Here is an 8,008-nt window from a genome sequence, read left to right on the forward strand (position 1 = left end):
CCAGATGTGATAGGGGTCAGGAGGACTTCACAGAAACCAAGCTGCCGTGGGTCTGTCTCCAACTGCCCAGTGAAGGTCCAGCGCCCAACAGCATTCTCTCCAGCTCCAGCTGCTCTGCCCTCAGTCCCTCCTTCACCCACGACCTGCCTCGTCTTTGGGGACCCTGCAGTCCTGCCCCTCCCCCACCAGGATTTCCTTAGCCAGACCTTCCAGGCCATGGAGACCCCTGTCCCTCTTCGGGGTCCCCGTGGAGGCTGTCAGGTGATCCCCCGAGGAACGAAACAGCTCCTTTCAGAAGCTGGTGGTGTGTGTGCGTGCACGCATGTGCATGTGCGGGAATGTGTGGGTGCGTGTGTGTGCGTGTGTGCGTGTGTGTGTGTGTGTGTGTCAGGGGAGAAGCTGATCGCTGACAAAGGGGAGGGGTGTGTGGGTGAGTCAGCCGTGTTAATGAGAAACGACTCACCCTGCTGATTAGGACTAATGCAGAACAGAGGGGGTGGGGGGTCTCACTCAATGACATCTTTATAGGGTAGGGGTGAACAGGCCAGCTCCCGCAGTCCTGTTTCTCCCTCAGCAAGAACAGGAGCAGAGCAACCTTGGCTTCTGCAGGAAGAATTGAGGTCAGACACAAGGATGAACACAAGGAGGGCTCTCTCATTGGGACAGGGTGGGACAGGGTGTCTGGGAGCAGAGGCCAGCTCTTGTGGGGAAAACTGAGGGATCTTCCAGCACCCTGCCCCTGTTCCTGCCCTTCCTCCAATTTCTCTGGGTGGATTCCAGAGAAATTCTTGGCTCTCGGGGCTGTGGCCCCTAGTTGCCCACGTGCCTTTAAGGTCCAGCTGTGTCTGCAGGGCCGTGAGGAGGTTCCAGCCTGCAGCGCCCCCTCCCAAGGCAGCCTGGAGAGGAGGCTTTGGTCTGGGGCACTGACTGTCTATACAGATGTTAATGACCCAGGGAGACCTGGCCAGGCGGAGGGCAAGAGGGGGCTGAGGCAGAGGGGAGGCCCCGGGCATCAGCTGGCTGCCCTGTCCCTGTGGCAGAGGCAGAAGCCCCTGAGAAGCCACAGCTTCACCCGTGCCCCCCCCCACCCCATCCATGCCAATTCTGCCAAAGGCAAGGGCACCAGGCGTGCCTCACAGATGTTCCAGTTGGCTGTGAGAGTGTGGGCATGGGGGGAGGGAGGGGAGAGGCTGGGAGTGGGGACAGGATGGGTGTTGGCCAACACCTCCTAATTTGCATTACCACTGACACCCTTCTTGACCAAGAAAATGGAGCTAGAAATAACAAGGGGGGGGGGGGAGGTAGTTCCCTGGGGGGCTCTTTGAGGTTCCCTTTCCTTGCCTCCATCACTCCCACAGTGCAGGGAGGGAGGCAGGAGGTCAGGCCTTTTCCAGGCCCACAGCTGGCCCCTGTTGGGGGTGGGGGTAGTGCACCCACTGTAGCTCCTTCCTCCTCAGAGTGGGCAGACACCCCATCCTGACCTCCCACTTCCTTCGGCCCAGACACCCCAGATGCCCCAGACACCCAGCCCTGCCTCAGTCCTTCTTTGGAGCATAGTCCACTCACCCTTCCCTCCTCCAGGAACCCTCTCCCTGGGGGCCCTTCTCAAAGACATCGTGAGCCGAGCTCTGCCCTCATTGTTCTCTTCAGTCTGCGTCCTGCTACCCTGTCAGACTGGGCATTTCCCAGGGCAGTCCTATCCTGGGAACTGCTCAAGGGAACATTCTGCATGACAAATAGTCCCAACAATAGCAGGGGGGCTTGTGAGTAGATTCTAGCAGTGGCCAGAGGTGGACCAGGGTCCAGTGCGAGGGCTGTTGGGTGGGAGGGAGCGGGGACCCCCAGGTCTGTGAGAGGCCTGTGGTCCACTTTTACCTGGAGGGAGTTTCCGTGCCAGACCTCTCCTTTGTGAGTTCCTTGGAGAAGAGGACCAGGACTGTGGCATCTAGACATATTTCTCGCCCACCTCAGTGAGTACTGTGTAAACGCCCCCCCCGCCCCCCCCAACACACACAAGCGCATTTGGTGCTCATCGATGTGCATTGAATTCACTTCTGTCCCAAACAGGATAGGGAATGCCGCGTGGCAGCCACAGCCTGAAGGTGGGAGACGGGCCCGAGCTAGGAAAGGAGGCTCCCTCTCGGCCAGAGGGGTCCTGGACCTGGAAGAGCCAAGTGGTGAGGGTGGCGGCAGAGCAGAAGGGCCTGGCAGGGAAACCAGGTCGCGAGAGACAGCCCAGAGAGCTGTGAACACGATGTGGGAAGGAGCGAACGGTGAACTGAGAACTCCCCCCCGCTTCCCCCCCTCCAGAGATGCTATTTTGGAGGGAGAGAATATATATGCAGTGCAGGGAGCAAGGCAGGGGGAGTCTGCTGGCTTCCACGAGGGTCAGCCAGACCACCTGCTGCCTCCACTCTCCTGCCAGCTGTCTCCACTGGCCCTGGAACCCGTCCCCGCCTCCAAGCACTTCCCTCCCCATCGGAAAAGTCTTCTTGCTCTCTTGAACACAAGAGAAAGAAGCAGCAGCTAGGAGATTAGCAGCTGGCCCCTTGGTACCCCTTTGAGGGTCTCCTGAGGCCTCAGACCTAGGGAGAAGCTTCTATTTCCAGTCCTTCCTTGGAAAGAAAATGCGGAGGGTACTGTGAAGCAGGGGACCAGTATAGCTCGTGGGCCTCAGCACTTCTTTCCCCCAAGCCCCTACTTAGGCATTCTGCATGGATCCCCCCCCCACACACACACACACACACACCGCCCAACCTCACACTTAGGGAGCGAACTTGGTGTTAAAAGAGACCAGGGCAGAAGGCGCGAGCGGACCCCTCCAGGTGCGGGAGCCAGTCTTGCCCCTTCTGGGCCAAGAAGACTGGACAGAGGTTGATGTCAAGTAGAGCCCTTGCTTGACATGAAGGGAAATTCCTGTGCCCCGGTTCAACCCCTCTGAGGGGCCTTGACTCATTTTGGGATGAAGGCTCCAATGCCCTGTGGGTTTCTGTGGTGGCTGGGGGCAGGGGGCGGACAGGGTGCACAGAGCAGGCGAGCCTGGCGAGCAGCGGAGACTTTTGTTTTCGTTTTTGGAGCCTGGCTCTTTTTCTGCCTGACAGTCCAGCCTCACCTGAAGGGGCCAGGCTGGCTGAGACGGGAGGAAGGCCCGACTTGTAGCCAGTGAGGTGCACAGTGAGGGCACAAGAGAGGGAACGTTAGGTTAGACTTTAGGAAGAACCCCGTGTGAAGACACTGAACCACGTTTCCCAGGTGAACCCAGGGATCTGGTCCCTTAGATGTTTTCCACGGTAGATGCCGCCCTCCCTCTGAGCCTGGGAGCTGGGGCTGGCATTGGGCAGTGCAGGCCAGAGGCAGGAGATGAGCCATCAGCCACTGTAGGTGGTGGGGGTCTGAAGGCTCCAGGGATGAGGGTGAGTTCAGGGGCAGAAGACATATGTCCTCAAGCCAGACTACGGGTATGGGATTTGAGTTAGAGAGCCACAGGTGAAGAAAACCTGTCTCTCCCCTCAGTCCTCCCCCACCCTGTCCTGTGTCGCTTTCCTCCTTCTGACCTCAGACCAGGGAGGGACGGGAGGACAGAGAGTGGCTGTGGTGAAGGGGCACTGGCCCCATCCCCCTGCGCCTGCGCCAGAGGCCTGCAGGGGGAGGGGGTGGTGGAGCGAAACTCCCCCAGGGTAGAGGGACTGACTGGGTGGAGGTGTTCAGCAGAGGGGCAGGCGGAGGCAGAGAGCCCGTGTCGGCCCAGCCAGAGCCCCCTGCTCCAGAGGGACACCCAGCCCAGTCTTCCCGCCCGAAGGGAAGTAGGTGGATGGGGCTGATCGTGTGCCCATGGATCGTGTCCCTCCCTCTTCCTGGGACCCTGGGCCTTGTGGGTAGTGCAGGCGCTGAGCTCTCCTTCTCCCCAGACAGCAAAAGCAAACCGTGGCTGGGAGGTGACAGGGAGGTTGGGGAGATGGTGTGAAGGGGATAGTTCACCCAGAAGCACGGGTGAGGGGCAGGGAAGAGGACAGTTTCCCCCTGGGGTCAAAGAGCCCCTTGCCTGCCTTGGCATCCCACTACCTGCAGGCAGGGACTGGAAGGGGCAGAGGGCCGAGTGGGACTTGGCAGAGGGGTTCTCAGCTACCACCCACCCTGAGTCCTCAGAACTCTGGGATTTATGTGTCTCTGGTCTCGGGCACTGTCCGAATCCCCTGCAGCGAGCACATGTGGGTCTCCTCCCCAGCAGCCAGCAGACTCAGCCTGTCACACTTAGCTCCAGGTGCACAAAGGACATGACCGTCCCAGTTACACACACACACACACACACACACACCCTTCCTCCACACACACACTTCCAAGGCCCCCAGCGACACCCACCCGCAGAGACGCACTTCTCCCAACACACATGGCATACACACACAGAATCTCACACAACCGGGAACACAGTGCCACACGGGTATGTCCCAGGTGCCACAGGGACACAGTCACACACTGCCTCGCATTCACATATGACCTATGTGGCCCCTGGGAATGGTGCGCGCCAGCACACGCGTGAGGTCCAACACGCACGCTCCTGGTTTCCAAGCTGACCCCATTACCCCGTGGTGTGCTGGTCCGTGTTTAACAACCGGCTCTCCAGTCCAAGCTGCCGTTGTGCCGGCCCTGAGCCCTGGGGAGGGGTGAACATAATCTGCTCTTTCAAGCTGGCTCGGGCCAGAGCCAGCGCAGGCCCACCACCCTGTTATCCTTCATAGAAATCACATGATAAAGCTTAACCACAAATGGGCAGCCCCCAGGAGGCCTGCACCTGAGCTGCACTGACTCACCCTGGGGCAGATGCTTTCCCCATGGGGGTGCCTCCTTTCCCTCCCTTCTCCCACCCCCTCCACTCCTGTCCACATTCCACTTCCTGTCCCCTCACTTGTCCTCTTTCTCTGTCACCCCGGGGCTGTGGGCTGTGTTTGGCACTCAGGCACACAACTTTCACCCTTGCTCCCTCCTCTCCCTCCCATGGCAGTGGCCACCAGATGTGGAGGGGGACAGGCCCATAGCTAATTCAGGCAGGCTTCCAGGAGGAGGACAAGGAGATGCCCTGTGTTTCCAGAAAAACACAAACCTCTCTGCCTCCTTGCGCCTGGCCTGCCCCCCTTTGACTTATTCTTCTCCCTTGTCATCAGGACAAAGGGTCTGATCAACACACCCACACCTACACCACCACCTGCCCAACTGCGGGCCTGTGACGGTGGGGAGAGCCTCTCCTCCGAGAGTGTTCTGAGAGTGAGGACCTCCGCATCTAACTGTGCTCTGGGAACATTGAATCACTCCTCAGAGCTTCCGTTTCTCAATTTGAGAAGGAAAAAAAAAAAAAAAAAAAAAAAAGGAAGGGTCTGGACCAGGTGGTTTTAATTTCCTTCTTGGCTCTGACATTTTGGCATTCTGTATTTCTGACAGTCTTCTAAAATCCGTTCTGTGGGAAGTATCCCTTATTGCTAATCCTGATCTTTTCCCAGCTCATGAGGGAAGAGAAGAGGTGTGGTTAGGGACCGGGGGACAGTGGGTACCACAGCCGAAGGAGCTGGAGACTGGGCCTGGGTGTCTGTAGGTTTGGGTTTGGGGCCGGGCAAGCCATGTACATTTGGGGAAGCTTCCAGCAGGCTCTGCTGCCTTTGCTACAGCTCCTAAATTATTCCTGAGGAAGAGGAATATATAAGAGGAAATGGGGTGAGGAAATGGTGTGGGAGGGGGAAGGGAGGAGGAAGGGAGGGAGGGAGGGAAGAAAAAAAGGGAAGGAAAGGGAAGGGAAGGGAAGGGAATGGAGAAAAAACATGAAATGAAACAAAATGAAAAGGGAAGAGGAAAAAAAAAAAAGTGTTCACCCTGGATCCAGGGAAGCAGCCAACCTAACCAGTAAAGTTGCCAGGTGGGCATGAAGGTGACAGGAGAGAGAGGTGTTCCTGGTGGTTGACAAAGGCTTCCATGTGCATCTGTGAAGTGGGGGCAGTGCCAGGCCCTCCTGAGCTGGGCTGTCAGTGCCCTGGGCAGCGGCAGGGGTCCAGGAGGCACCCCCTCCCTGTGCCCGGGGCCTCCTGCCCCTGCAGTGCTGCTCCTCTGAAAACAACTCAAACCACAAAATTGGCTTGTGGTTGGGTGAATATCAGTCACTGCTATTCAGCTTGGCTTCCTAGGATGACTAAAGGGGTTGGAAGCCCACCTTAATAGCCCCCCATATCTTCAGAGGAGTCAGAGGCACAGATGGAAATGTGGTTTGTGTTGGAAACTTTTGCTGGGATCCGAGCTTCCGCATGGCAGGGCTGTAGGCACTGTGTCCCAGCATATCTGTGGGCCCTGGGGTTTGCGGGGGGGGGGGGGGGGGTCACCAAGGTAGGAGGTAACATTATTAATTCCTGGGCTGCTTCGTCCAACTGCTTGGAGCAGGGAGGGGCTGAGGATGAGGACACTCAGGGCCCCTAAAAGTGTCCTCTCAATCTGCGTCTTCCAGCTCCAATTCTCAAGGGAGCCAGGAGCCAAGCTGCTGCTGAGGGCGGGACAGAGCACAGTGGTCCTCTGGGCAGGGCCTGGGTATCAGCCTGGCGGCCCAGGTGGTGCCTGGGCCTGGGACCAGAGTGCTCAGTTGGAATTTCCCCTCCCTGCCCCCACCCCCAGGTGGCCATGTGACCTGGAAACAGTCCCCTCTGCTCTCTGGGCCAAGTTCTGCTGAGGGTCTTTCAGGCAGGGTGGTAGAGATGGGAGAGGCCAGGCTGAGAAGGGAAATGCCCAGCCCCGGGCCCGCAGTCAGTGTCATGTAGACAGATAGTTCTGGAGTTGGACAGGGTCTGACCTCTCCATCCTTCCCAGAGTCAGGGAGAGAGAACCCAGGTGATCCTGGGTTCCAGGTGGAGGTAGGGCAGGTAAGAGCTGGATATTAATTTTTGTAATGTTTTTTTATTTTTGAGAGAGAGAGAGAGAGAGAGAGAGAGAGAGAGAGCAAGCAGGGGAGGGGCAGAGGGGGAGGAAGACAGAAACTGAAGCAGGCTCCAGGCTCTGAGCTGTCAGCACAGAGGCTTGAACTCACAGCCGTGAGATCATGACCAGAGCCAAAGTCTGATGCTTAACCGACTGAGCCACCCAGGCGCTCCTGCCTTTGGCTATTAAAACTCTTGGCCCCCTTTCCTCCCTCCTCCTTTCTGTGCATCCACAAGAGAGGAAGTGGCATCCCTTCATCTCAATGTTATGCAAAGTGAGGTTAAAGCATCCTTTAGAAAGTTTTGCTATTTTTATTGATCTGTAACATCCCAAAGGAAGAAGTGCACTTGCCATGCAAATACAAGTATCCAGACCCCTCCCCCCAACCCCATGCCACCCTCAGCCTCACCTATGGAGGAAGGGTGAGACGGAGTATCCCAGCTGCCTGGTCCTCCCGATTCCGGATTCCGGTTCCTGGCTTAGAAAAAGAGCCAAGTAACTGGAGGCAGGCGGGTGGGTCCTACCCCTGCTCTTTTTTCTTTCTTTGGTGACTTTCTCATTAAGACTTGATTTCTTCTTCTTGAGATGAAAGGCTTGGATCCTTTCAGTGCTGACCCTTTGCACTTCTGTGATGCCAGTGAAGAAAGAGAAAGGGCAACTGTACCTGTACCCTTGACCCTTCTGCCCTCACCCCATCACCTGGGTCCTTGTAGCCCCCAGTGCCCAGCCCCGTCCCCGTCCTGGCCCTCACTCTCTTTCTGACTGGCCATTGTCTCAGTCTCTCTCTGTCTCCTGCTTTCACTCTGCCTCCCCATCTCTCTCTTTCTGTTTCGGTGCCTGCATTCCCCTCGCCTGCCCTAGGCTGGGGGTGGGCACACGTGAGTTCTAGATTGCTGACTCAGGCCATTCTAACCACACTCTCCCCAGGATTCGCTTTCCCCAAACTCCCCTGTCCTCACCTAGGGTCTGGGAACCAGGTCATCACGACCCCGGTTCTTGTCCCTTTGAGCCTTTATGCAGGTGGGAAGGTGGAGGGTCTGCACAACCTGTCTGGGAACCGACC

Source organism: Neofelis nebulosa, chromosome 16, assembly GCF_028018385.1.
Source record: "Neofelis nebulosa isolate mNeoNeb1 chromosome 16, mNeoNeb1.pri, whole genome shotgun sequence".
NCBI classification, from domain to species: Eukaryota; Metazoa; Chordata; class Mammalia; order Carnivora; family Felidae; genus Neofelis; species Neofelis nebulosa.